Source organism: Lissotriton vulgaris, chromosome 7, assembly GCF_964263255.1.
Source record: "Lissotriton vulgaris chromosome 7, aLisVul1.2, whole genome shotgun sequence".
Classification (NCBI taxonomy): domain Eukaryota; kingdom Metazoa; phylum Chordata; class Amphibia; order Caudata; family Salamandridae; genus Lissotriton; species Lissotriton vulgaris.
This window is the reverse complement of record NC_141695.1, coordinates 1,676,993,883-1,677,007,749: the sequence shown is the minus strand read 5'-3', so window position 1 is coordinate 1,677,007,749 and position 13,867 is coordinate 1,676,993,883.

The window sequence follows — 13,867 nt, the reverse complement described above, 5'->3', positions numbered from 1 at the left end:
CATTAGAGGACAGAGATTCAAGAATTCTTTGCGGCGGGCATTGGTAGCGAATGAAAGATCTTGCGAGATAAAAATGTTATGTCCAGACCATTGGAGACAGCGTTTAATCCTGGCGGCTTTTAGAACAGACATCAATTCTGTAAATTCCAGGAAAAGCATAATGATGCCACAAGGTTTGGTAGAGTTGGAATTGAGACGACCAAGACGGTGGGCTCTCTGGATATTTAGAGGAGTTGATGATGGTTGAAGGTCCTAGAGTTCTTGTAGAGATGTTTGTAAGAAAGACACCATTCAGAACCCTCCAAATTTTCCGGAACACCATAAACGCGTAGATTGTTTCTACGATTGCGATTTTTCAAATCCTCTGTATAGAGCTTTAGCTTGTGGATCTCTTGCTCCAATAACGGGATTTTAGATGAGGCGTCTTGAAAATCGCTCACACGCTGTTCCAAATTTAAAACCTTGTTTTCCATGACAACCCATCGTTCCTCAATCTGTTGAAGCTTCGCATTAGTGGCAATCATGAAAGGTTGGAGGCCACGCACTTCCTCAAGAATAGTATCCAGGGCAGGATTAGAGGATGACTTAATGGGAGAAAGCGGGTCGTTTTTAGGCCTCTTAGGTTTGGTGCCAGTCTGTGAGAACTTTGGAGGAATAGAGTCATTCGCCATGATGATGAAATCCTTTTTTTTTTTTTTTAAAACCTTTATTTATAATAGCACAATACACAGCGTCTGCCTACAACCCCACCGGGCCGGCCGCTATGACATAAGCTGGATGATTAAAAAGTAAATTAGCAGGCAGTACGGTGTTAAAGCAAGCACTTGAGTCCACATTATCGGTTCGAACTTAGCACCATATAGACAGGATGAGAAAGGTTTAATTTTATGTTTTTGTCGAAAAGAACAACAACACACAAACACATGGTATCATTACGGCAAAGGTTGCTGGGGGTGGGGGGGGAGGGTGTACAAGCAAGGAAGGACATATGGCGAGGGGGGGGCGAGCACGAGAGTAGAGCAAAGCGTGTGGCGTGGGTTGGAGAAGTAACGTAAATCATGGAGAGGAGGGGAGAGGAACCTCGTAGTCCAATGGCGGGGAGCAGATAACCCCCCGATACGAATTCCACTGAGCCCAGACCCTGGACCATTTCCTTGGACGCCCCCGCGCCTCATACACAGTTTTTTCCCTGAACATGCACCAGTCCATGTTCTCTTTCCAGGCACTAAGCAAAGGTAATCGAGGGGAGCCCCAGAGCTGAGCTATATCTCTCTTCGCGACCATGTTGCCCAGGGTGACCCAAAGCGTCTGGGCGGCATTACAATCAGACGGTTCCCACACATTTAACAGACAGCGTCGTGCTTCCGGAAGGAGGGAGATCCCGGTGACACGGCCCATAACATCATGCACTCTAGACCAAAAAGCTGCAATCATCGGGCATTCCCACAGAACATGAAGGAAGGTACCGTCCATTCCACACCCACGCCTACATCGTCCATCCGAAACCAACCCCATTCGCACCAGATGCATCCCAGTCAAATACACACGGTGGAGGATTTTCAGTTGGACAAAGCGAAGTCGAGCCGGAATAGCCACCTCCTTAGGGGAGGAAATAGCCGATTGCCAGTCCTCATCGTCTAGCTCGAGACCGTCGGCCGTCCAGGAAGCGCCAAGTTTCTCAAGCTGGTCAGCCCTATTGTTGATAAGCTTTTTGTATATCAGGGAGATAGTGCTATCGGGGACGTGGCCATCCAGAACCCGATCCTCCAAAGGGGAGGCCTGCGGTATGTCGGTACCTAGTGGAAAGACGGAGGACAAGGCATGCTTCACCTGCATATACCGAAAGTGCTCTCTGTCATCAAGTCGGTATTCCAGTTTCAATAATTCAAAGGATTTGACCGCGCCCCGTGCCCATAGATCCTCCACCGTACTGATCCCAATCATATCCCATTTCTCAAAACCTTTCGTCTTCCACAGATTGCCCAACCGGTCCGAATCATACAATGGCGTCATACGCGTGAGCCTACCACCCCAGCCCGTGGCCACAGTGGCATCCCTCCACGCCCTTACCGCACATTTGGTTGGGCCCGTGAGGAGTCGGAAGGGCGCCTTAGAGTACAGAGCCCTAGTGAAGTTGCCTCCGGGTAGTAGTAGTTTATCCAAGGCAAAGGCAGGAGCGGGTTCCGGGGCGTACGTCGCATGGTTGATGGCGCTCAGGTGGGAGGCCCAGTAATATCGTCTAATATCAGGCAACGCGATACCACCATCATACCATGGGAGGGTGAGTTTGGACAAGGCGATGCGGGCACGGCCGTCCCAGATCATTTGCCGTTGCAAACTCTCAACCTCACGGAAATAGCGCGCAGGGACAGGGTCAAAGAAATTTTGTAGGGCGTAAAGAAATCGGGGAAGCGACATCATTTTGAAGAGTGCCGCGCGGCCCAGTGGGGATAAGGGCAATCCACGCCATCGTCGGACATCTTGCTTGAATCTACGGAGTGGAGCATACAGGTTCCGCTCATAGCGGACAGAAGAGGTCATGGAGACATAAACCCCCAAATACTTGAAGCCATCGGTCGCAACCAGTATGGGAAACCTGCGAGGTAGAGGCGGCAGAGTCCCGGCTATGACGTATACACAGGACTTCGTCCAATTAATGACTAGCCCCGAATTCTTACCGAAGGAAGTGAGGACGTCAAAGAGAACGTTAAGCGACTTTTGGGGGGATGTAAGATAAAGAAGGATATCGTCCGCGTATAGGGAGACACGGTCCTCGAGGTCTGGGGACCATCTGATCCCCTTGATAGATGGTTCCCAGCGAAGCCACGCGGCAAGGGGCTCGAGCGCCAATGCGAACAGAAGAGGGGAGAGCGGACAGCCCTGGCGCGTACCACGACCTAGAGGGAAGGGATCAGAGCATCTGCCATTTACCGCGACCTGAGCCAAAGGCTGCTCATAAAGGAGCTTAACCCATGCAATAAAGTTAGGGCCAAAGCCAAATTTGGCGAGAGCCGCCCAAAGATAAGGCCATTCGATAGTGTCGAAAGCCATTGTGGCGTCCAAGGAGGCGACCACAGCCGGTTCTGCGAGAATTGGAGCTCTCGCGAGAACACTGTGGAGCCTACGCAGGTTAAGGGCAGTGTTCCTGTGTGGGATGAAACCGGATTGATCCGGGTGAATCAAGTCACATATCACCTTAAGCAGCCGGTTGGCCAGAACCTTAGCGAGGATTTTGGGTTCCGCGTTAAGGAGAGAAATGGGGCGGTATGAGGCGCAGCGGTCGCGAGGCTTGCCATCCTTATGGATGACCACTATGGTAGCAAGGCGTTGCTCGAGGGGGAGACTGCCAGCCTCAACCGCCTCGAGAAACATCTGGCGCAAGTGGGCGGCCAGTTTATCCGGACGAAGTTTGTAGAGCTCAATGGGCAGTCCATTTGGGCCCATCGCCTTTCCCGAGCGCAGGGATCGGATAGCAAGGGCAATCTCGTCGACGGTGAAAGGGGCCTCCAAGACGAGGCCATCCTCATCGGAAACAGTAGGCAGGGCAATGTCTCGCAATAGTAACCTGGAATCGGCCTCATCCCGATCGCTAACGGGCGTGTATATCTTTCGGAAGTGGTCCACAAAACAATCCACAATTTCACCAGGGTCGGAGACACTCTCACCAGACTCGCGAACAATGACAGGCACCACACGACTCGCCTGCTCGGCCTTATCCAGCCACGCCAGGAGCTTGCTGGCCTTATCGCCAACGTCATACAGTCGGCCCACTTGATTCGATCGCATCAATTTAGCAGCATCCGTAACACATGCTTTATAGTCAGCTTGTTTTAATTCCAAAGTGTGCAACAATGCAGGCGTGTCATTCCCACCCAGCTCACTTTCCAGCGCCGTAATCTCTGTTTCAAGAGCCAACACAGCCTCCCTCTTTACCCTACGCTCCGTGGCAATAAGTGATAGAGCGGAGCCCCTGATAACCGTCTTGAAGGCCTCCCAAAGGACAGTGGGGGAGGTGACCGAGCCCACGTTCTCATCGAAGTAGCAATCAATTGCCTTGACCAAATCTGAACGGAGCCGGGGGCTTCGGAAATGCCAGGGAGGAATCGGGGGGACCCTGTCACCACGAGGACCACCAACAGTAATCCTAAGCAGCAAGGGGGAATGGTCCGAGATACCCCGGGGAAGGTGTCGTACCTCACGAACAGTGGACAGAGTGGAGGCTAACATAAAGAAATAATCAATACGGGAGAGGCTACCATGTGCACCAGAGTGAAAGGTGTAGTGCTGGAGATCGGGGTGTAGTGAGCGCCAAACATCAACTAAGCCAAAGGTGTCAGCCATCTCACTTAGCCACATCTGGGACGGTAGTAGGACCCTAGGGGGAAGTCGATCACATTCACCAGACATAACAGAATTGAAGTCCCCGCCCAGGACTAACAGTCCATCCGGAAGATCAAGGAGAGTCTTGCCGAGATCGGCATAGGTGGTGGCCTGTAGTCCTGGGGGGATATAGACAGCAACCAGCACAATCTGTTTACCCTCCCACCTCCCAGAAACAGCAGCATATCGCCCACGGTCGTCAAGGACAGTATCATCAATAGCGAAAGCAAGGGAAGACTTCACCATGATACCCACCCCCCGGGACCCAGAAGTGAAACCAGCATGCGCAACCAGGCGGTAGCCACGACGGTCGAGGGCTTTGCAAGCATTTCCAATCAAGTGGGTCTCCTGCAAGAACACAACATCAGGGGCGTGGCGCCTCAAGAACTGTAATACAATGCCCCGCTTGATTCTATCACCCAACCCGTTAACGTTCCAAGAAAGAACCCGCAGTTCACCCCCCCCATCACGACAACTATACTCCACCCCTCTCCCCCTCCACAACCCCAAGGTCAGAAAGATTGCAAACCGTGATATACCATGGAAACAAATGCAGAACAGACGAAACAAAACACAACCAAATCCCAAAGAACCAACCCCCCAACCGAAACCCGTTACAACACCCCCCTCCCTGCACCCCTGCTGACTAAAAAGCCACCCCCAACTGCAGTGTGCCTGTCGCCCTATCTTGTCTACACAAAGAACCCCCCGAGGAGGAAAGGAGAAATCACCCGTCCCCGCACCGCCACGGGCAAAACCATAAAGCACACAGATAATTTACTCAGTACAGTACGTAGTCTCAGTCCGGACCTCCGGGGTCCCACATTATTCCTGGGCCGTTGCACCACCTTCCGCACCACCAGGGCCTCCGCTCCCAGAGTCTTCTGTCGGCAACGAGTCCAACCAGTCGGCCACACGCTCCGGTTGATCAAAAAAGTATGCACGTTCTCTAAATTCAATCCGTAGTCGGGCTGGAAACAACATGGCGTACTTGAGTCCTCTTTCTCTCAGGCGACGCTTCACCCCAAGGAACCCTGATCGTTGTCGCTGCACTTGGGGAGTGAAATCAGGATAGATAGAGACAGAGTTATTGTCATACTTCAGTGGGCCGTGCTTGCGGGCGGCCTGGAGGATAGCGTCTCTGTCACGATAGTGAAATAGACGTGCAATGATAGGCCTCGGCGGGCCTCCTGGTTTCACTTGTCCTCCTGGAAAACGATATGCGCGCTCTACGGCGAAGAACTTACTGAGTCCCACCGGAGCAAGTTTGGCAACAATAAGTTCCTCGACCAATAAATCGATCGAGGCAGCACCATCACATTCCGGCACTCCGACTAGGCGTATGTTGTTTCGCCTGGCCCTGTTGTCATAATCCTCCATACGCTTGAGCAGCAGATCGTGCGAGGCACGCAGGTTTCCAATCTCAGACTGTGCCTCCGCCATGTCCGTCACTAGACTTGACGTCTTAAGATCCAATGCCTTCACCCGTTCATTTGTTTTGGCTAAATCGGCCCGAATAAGAGTAACGTCCACAGCCACCGTGTCTATTTTAGACACGATGGCCTCATATTGCTGACTCATATCGGCCTTGAGTCCAGAAATAGCAGCCAAAAGATCTTGAAGCGATACTTCCGAGGAAGATGGCATATCCGTATGAGATCCTTCAGCTCCTGCACTTGGAACGCCGGGGGAGCCTCGCGGCAGGGTGTAGCGTTCGATCATGTTAGACTGGATCGACCCCCCCCGGGTTGCAGCCTTCCTGCGCTTCTCGGCCTCGGCCTTCGTCGCCATGTCGCCTCTGATGTCGGCCGAGTGGCCAGGTGAAGCTGTGGAACGGAGGAGAAATCCAGCAACTCCGACGTGCAGTTCAAGAGGTGGTATCGCGGCCTCCTTGCCAGTCCAATGATGTAAAGTGCGGATCGTGAAGCAGCAGGCGAGGGCAGAGTAGGAGGAGACAAAGACCATGAGGCAGGAAACCGAAAGCGAAAGCAGTACACCTCCGGTGGACCAGATGCCAGGCAGCCGTTGTTGTTGAGTTACGGGCCGGCCACTGTGGGCAGCCAAGTCCCCGGTCGTGCCCGTGGGCAGGCCAGAAAGTTAAAGACGACACAAAAATGGTCCCCAAGGTCCGATTTCGACCAAAAAAGGATCTCCAGCATCAGGAAGGATAGGACTTCAAAAGCCCGTCAATATGATCAGGATAGGTGCAGGATAGGCGAAGAAGGGCGGCGCGGGTCTCGGGAGCTCTCTGCTCACGCGACCATCTTGGATGCCCGCGTAGCTCCTCCCCCGATGAAATCCTTTTAGGGAGTGCTCCACAGGAAAGGAAGTAAAGTTACTCACTACTGAGGGCAGCAGAAACTTATGCAGATGAGGAAGCTGCACTGGCTCAGAGACTTAAAAAATAGTTATAGAGGCATACAGAAGCAGTGAGATGTGGGAAACAAAAAATAGCAGGCACAAGAATACACGTCACTGAAGAGCGTACTCTCTCACGCTTGTGAGAATGACGAAGAGACCTGCTACACTTGTGTGAGGGAAAACCAGAAATGCTATAGGAAGCCTCCGTAAAAGCCAGCACAGATAAGGTGAAATACTATGTGGAAGCGCTATCTCTTTGTAGCTCTTGGAGCCATGAAATAGGAAGAAGAGAGGCAACGATAATGCAATTCCAAACAGTCTAAAATGGCGGCCGTTGGTTCCTCACAGAACAGATGTAAAACATCACCAATGCAGGAGCAAGGGGCAAAGGAGATAAGAAAACAAGAGAGCATGACATATAGTAAAAATATTTCCAGACATGGCCTCCAATTAATGTTTGAGTGAGGAGAAACTGTAGCCAAGAAGGAAAAGAGAGTTCGTCAAAATCGGCACCTTTAAAATGGCAGCTGGGTTTCTTCACAGGAGATCAATTGAAGGTAGTAAGAGCATAAAAATGAGAGGCAAAAGTCAGAGAGCTTCAGGAGATTTGTAGAAAAAGGAAATAAAATACCCAGGCGAGACCTTCAGAGTTCGGCAACATTGCTGAAGTAGAGCAACGTGTGAGAGTCGGTGCAGAGGTGCGTGTGAAAGATCGGCATACAAAATGGCGGGCACCCGTGTTACGGGAGAGGTAGAAATTACCGGAACAAATATCAGCCGGCTGCCGCATGTAGACGCCCCACAGCTGCATCCTCGTATTGCAGGCACCTTCCGCCGACACTGCAGCCCGGGTAACCATTCAAAAAACGGCGAAATAGGCTCTCACTGCATCCGCGTTAATTGTCCGCAGCGGAGCTCACGGAGAAGCCATCCTGTCCTGATGGCGTGCAAGCCACGCCCCCCATGAGGTGATCCTCATAACCGCACTGAAATGCAATGTCACACATTATAATAGCGCCTCCTCAGCTGCCACCTGGAGCATTAATATAGTAATGCAGTATACAAGCTGCAGCTTGGGGCCCTGGCTGAGCTCAGCCTGCACAGTGCTACAATGTAACACTATGCACCCGACGCAACGCTATCAATAACGTCAGGATGGTCGGAGTCAGTGTCCAATGACACACACTAATAAGCTGGTCCTTCCTCTCCTGCTGTCTCTTGCACTGTGAATGGGTGGGCGTCTGCAGTTTTCATAACGTTTTGGACCCGACCCGGCTCGCTGTCTTGTGAACCACATGCTGGCACATGCTGTTAGCAATCATGAGGATCCACGGGGGTTCGGTGCAACATGCACTTGCCATCTTTTACTTTCCAGGCAATAAGGTGTATACACCACACTTGATTGTTCAGGCCACGGCTGGTCAATGCTTTTATCCCACACCCTGCTACTCCGCGCGAGCCACGGTGGTTAAGTGGGGCTCTGTGTACAGGGCACAGCACGGCAGTCAGAGCTCGAGTCGGGGTACCACGCGGGTGGACGGCGTCCCCCACTTATTTTACCTGGTGGACGCCGTCCCTGTAGGAAGGTGGATATCTGACTATGGTTACCCCCAAACTTTTTGCCTGGTGTTTAGCTGGTTTTTGACATAGTTGGCCTGGGATCCTGCTATTCAGGGCCCCAGGCTAATTGCTATTTCCTTAAAATGGACTCCATGTACCTTAGGTGCATACACAATTGGAACTAGTTCACCTTATAGGCCCCTGTAACAGTGTACCATAGGTACCCAGGGCATAGGTGTAACCAAGGCCTACCAGGGGCTGCAGCATGTATTGTGCCACCCCTGGCCTGGCCTCCATATTTGACACAACTGGCTGATCACTCAGCTGGGGTAAGTTGGTGTAATCACCTCTTACTTAGATATAGTATCCCTATATCTAACCTTAACTGGACACATGTTAACCTATAAGCCATTTCTATGGAAGGCCCCCGCAATCCTGGGGGCAGAGTGCGTGGTTACATGTGAGATGGTGCTCTAGCATGAGCTGAGCCTGTCTGCAGCTGTCGGGAACAACTCCCTTAGCTGTTCCGGGATATTGCCATACCATACACTCTTAAGTGCATTATAATCCTCGCGGTTATATGCTAACTTTGGTTTGGCTTTATCAAAACATGTCGAGTAAGGTGTCATACGATTTAGAATACTATCCCCTCGACAGTTCTGTCAAGGGGGATAGCATTCCACCCTTCTAGAGGGACACGACATGTACATAGCCTTAACCCCGGTTAAAGTTTACCAGAGCCTCAGCATCACAAAATGGATGCTGCCACCACAGACACAAGTCTGAACTCCTGCTGCTGGGAGTCCTTCCAGCGAGGGAGGCTTGGGCAAAGGGTTTCCTGCCTTGGGAGGTGCGAGCACCACCCCAGACAGGATTTTGTGTATTGGGTAGGACAGGGCTGAATAGAATTGTAGCAGGGTTTCCGTTCTCCCACAGAACTGTGCACAGAGATCTAGAACCTGGGTGAGTTAGGGTGACCCAAAACTCACCTTAGTTTCAGAAATCCCCTTACCAAGCTAGCTACAGTGTCTCATCGGTAGTAATAACTCCCCAATGACTTAGACAATCCAGAACATGAACTTAGGGTACCTCAGGTATCGTGGAACACATGAACACTCTTCGTTATATAATCATTACAAACCGAAACTGGGAGGCAAAGAACACACGTGCAAGTTTGAAATGTTTATTTTTCTTTTTTTTTTTTTTTTTTTTTATTGAGAGTTCATACCGGTAAATACATATTCATAGAAGCATACATACATACATAGTTAGAAGCATTACATTATTACGTCAAGCAACAAAAAAGCAAAAAAGAGTACTATAAAGTAGAGATTCAGTTGACATGTTAAATATCTGCACAGCCAGTAAATCATTCATTTTGTATGTTTGCTGTCCTCCAAGTGGCCACTGGGACCCAAAGTCGCTTGCCCATATCCCTTAGCTTCACTCCCTTTAAATCATATAATGTTTCCTCAATATTATGTATACCCAGCATTCTGCACAACCACATTTGAAAAGTTGGGGCTTCTGTATCCTTCCAGGCTGCGCTGATTAAAATCCTAAGGACTGCTACGGAAATGAAAACTAAAGCTTCGGCCTCAGTACTTATATCTAGTTTCACATCACAACCAATTATTATCAAAGTTGGGGATAGGTTAATTTTGACGTCGAGTAGCCCCTCTAAAAACCGTGTTATTTCGGTTTTAATAGTTTTTAATTTTTCACAGCCATAGAACATGTGTATAAGATCTGCTGTACCATTGCCACATCTGGGGCAATTGCTATCTGTCGCTTTCCCCCAAGAGAATAATTTTTCGGGCGTATAGTATAAATTGAATAGAGTTTTGAAATGTTGGGCCCTGAGATTCGAGGAGCGCAGAAACCTCTTATCCATAGCTAACGCTTTATCAAGGTCTACTTCGGGATCTCCCAATTTTTGGGCCCATGTGGTTTCAGTTTTTCCAATATCGTCAACTAATGCGTCGTTAAATATTTTATAAATATCTCTAATTCTATGGCCGCCTGACTTCAAATATTCAATTAGTTCGAATTTCCCAAGCTGAGTGATGCATGGCCTAATTGCTTTAATTCTATTTACAATCTGTAGGTATTTGAACTCTTGATAGCCTTGTAGGGAATAATGGTATGTGAGTTCTTCAAGCGTTCTACAATGATCTCTGATCATTATTTGCCCCAACTCCACAATACCCTGACTCTCCCAATGACGCCACGTTCCATCCCTACTAAGATTTGGAAAGAGTGTTTAGTTCCACAGTGGTGTGCGATAGTGGATAGTGGGTATATCTAGAACTTTTTTAACAGTTTTCCATATACACCATATACCTTCCAACGTCTTGTATCCAATTTCCTTATAATAGCTCCTCTGGGTTCTCCTTAATAAAAGCCCTACGGCTTCACTTCCCACCAATAGCTGATAAATTGATGGAATCATCTCCTGCCTGAGGGTTGGGCCCCCCGGATGGAGTAGGATAGCCGTGTCTGCAAGGAGGCATGCAAAATGATAGCTCTTAATATCTGGCAATCCCAACCCACCTCTATCTTGTGGTAATGACATATATCTATTTGACCGCCTTATTTTACCATATTGCCATAAAAATTTCATGAAAATGGACTCAATCTTCTTAATAATTTTCTCGTCAATTTTGAATGGGATTGACCTTAATTTATAAAGCACCTTAGGAAACATTGTCATTTTTATGACGTTGGCCCTCCCAATCAGTGACAACTTTAATGAGTCCATTCTTTTTAGATCTGTTTCCATAGATTTGAAAAGAGGGGTGTAATTATCGTCAATTATTTTACCTGGTTCTGCATTTATTGTTATACCCAGGTAAACTACAGATTCTACATACCTTCCATCCACCTTGGCTATTTTTTTAGAGCAAAGTACCTGTGTTTTATCCACATTTAGTCGGTAGCCCGACACATCTCCAAACTGACTAGTTATATTAACTACCTCCCTCATAGCTAGCTCTGGATCTTTTGTAATGACTGCTAGATCATCCGCATAAGCGAGAAGTTTGGTGTGAAACCCATTTGATATTACTGGTTTAATAAGCGCACTGTTCATTAATTGTGTAATTAAAGGGTCTATGTAGAGTGCAAACAAGATTGGAGAGCATGGGCAGCCCTGTCGTGTACCCCTTGTTATGTTGATCCTATCTGATCTTTCCCCCATTAATTGAATTCTTGCCATAGGCGATGAGTACATAGCCTGGATGGCTTGACAAAATCTAGGGCCAAATCCCCTTGCCTCCATAACCTTCCATAGGAAACTCCATCTAACGCGATCAAATGCCTTCTCCGCATCGAGGAGGATCATTGCAACCTCCTCCCCCCTAGCAGCACCGATGTCAAATAGTGTAATAGCTCTCCTAATATGGTTTGTGGTTCCTCTTCCTGGGATAAACCCATGCTGCCAGGGGGAAACCAAGGACGCAATGAACCCTCCCATGCGAGTGGCCATGATTTTAGCATATAACTTGTTATCAGCGTTAATCAATGATATTGGTCTGTAGGAGCCCGGGTTAGTCTTAGGTTTCCCTTTTTTGTGGAAGATTACTATATTAGTTTCTTGCCAGGACTCAGGTATTATTCCGGTATTCATAACACCATTGAATAAATCTAAGAGCATTGGCGTTGTTTCCTCCCTTAGACTTTTATAAAGCTCTACTGGTATAGCATCTGGGCCCGCCGCCTTTCCGCTTGCAAGATCTTTCAGTGCTTCCAATACCTCTGACATTGTAATATCTTGTTCCAGTAGTTCGATCTGGCCTGGTTTTAACTTACTACCCATGTCTAACCAACATATATTTGGTGCCTCTGCAGCTGCTTCCTCCTGATATAATTCTTGATAAAATTTCCTAAACCCCTCCAAAATTTCACCAGGTGTGTCGTGTATTTGGCCCTGATATTCAATTTGTGCCACAATGTTCTTACTTGCCACCTGCCTAATTCGCAGGGCAAGAGCTCTACCTGCTTGCTCCCCAGTTTCGTAAAGGCGTGATCTCTGTGCCTGATAATTTGCTGCCGCTTTTCTTGCTAGTTGTTTCTGGATCTCAGCTTTTAAGGAGTTCACTCTATTTAGGCTCTCGACAGATTGAGCACCTGTAATTATATCTTGTCTATGTTGTGTCTCTGCCTCACTCAGTTTGCCCATCAATGCTTCCCTTTCCCTATTAACCTTTTTCCATATGTTGGTGGTATAGCTTATAGTCTCTCCTCTTATTCCTGCTTTGAAGCTATCCCACACGACTCCCCTTGATGCACTATACCTATTAGCGTCAAAAAAGGACTGGGACCATATTTTCATATGAGTGATATAGTCGGCATCCGCTAATAATTTTTTATCAAATGGCCAGGGTCTAGGAACCTTGTATGGTCTATTGATGGCCATATTTAAGACTAGGGGATTATGATCAGACATAATTTTCGGAAGCTTATTTATTTGTACACTCCTAAGTAGGGTAGTCGAGATCATGAAATAATCCAATTTCGAGTATTTATTAAAAGGATGTGAAAAATAAGTAAACCCGGGGTCTCCAGTCAGTAAATTTCCCCAGACATCATCTAAGCCATGTGACTGCATTATTGACGTTATTGCTCTAAACACCCTTGGCTTCCTACCTATATATGTACTGCCCTCCGTAAAATTTGCAGAGATGTTGAAATCGCCACATAATACTATCGGGGTATGCCAATCAATTAATTCATTTTCAATTTGCCTAAAGATTTCTGGCTCGTCTGTATTGGATTCATATACTGTGCAGATAGTGAAACCTAAGTTCATTTCGCAAATAGCCCATCTTCCTAATGAATCCGCCTTGCACCTTTTGGCCCCCCCTAACCCCACTTTACCAATTATGGCCACACCTCTTATCATGGAAGTCTGGGATGTACATGACAGCAATTCATAGCTTTTAAAATTCAACCAATGTTTTTTGCTCCAGGGTAAGTGGGTCTCTTGTAAACATATTAAATCTAAGTTAATCATATTTAGATATTGTTCAAGCTTCCCCCTCTTTTTCCAATCATTTAATCCTCCTATGTTGAGGGATCCAATCCTTAGTTTAGACATGCCTAATTTTTAAATATTTCCATAGCATCAACCTGTCCAGATAACTGATGTATACACAATATACATAATAAGAGCATGTCCTTTGTTTCAATTTTACTCTTTCATTCGAAATCACTTTAACAGTACGAACTCTCTTCAGTTTTTTATTTTCTTCCCCCACATCCGCCACCCACCCCACTTTCCCCCCTCCCTTCCACGCCCTCTAACTCCCCCCCCCTACTGCCACCCCTTGAGGCAACCTGGGTTTAGACTCACCCAGCTGTTGGTGGCCGTGTGTTCCGCGCGCCTAGACCTGCCACCTGGCCTGATACTTTTGAACCTAGTGAGTGTCAACCTTATATCAAATAGCAAAAGTCAATTGTTCGTCGGCACTAGATGCCTTATTCTATTTAGTTACCATTACCTTATTTCATTCTTGCTTCAACCTCCTTGAGATAGGCCTCTGCCTGGATTTCACTTGTGAAACTC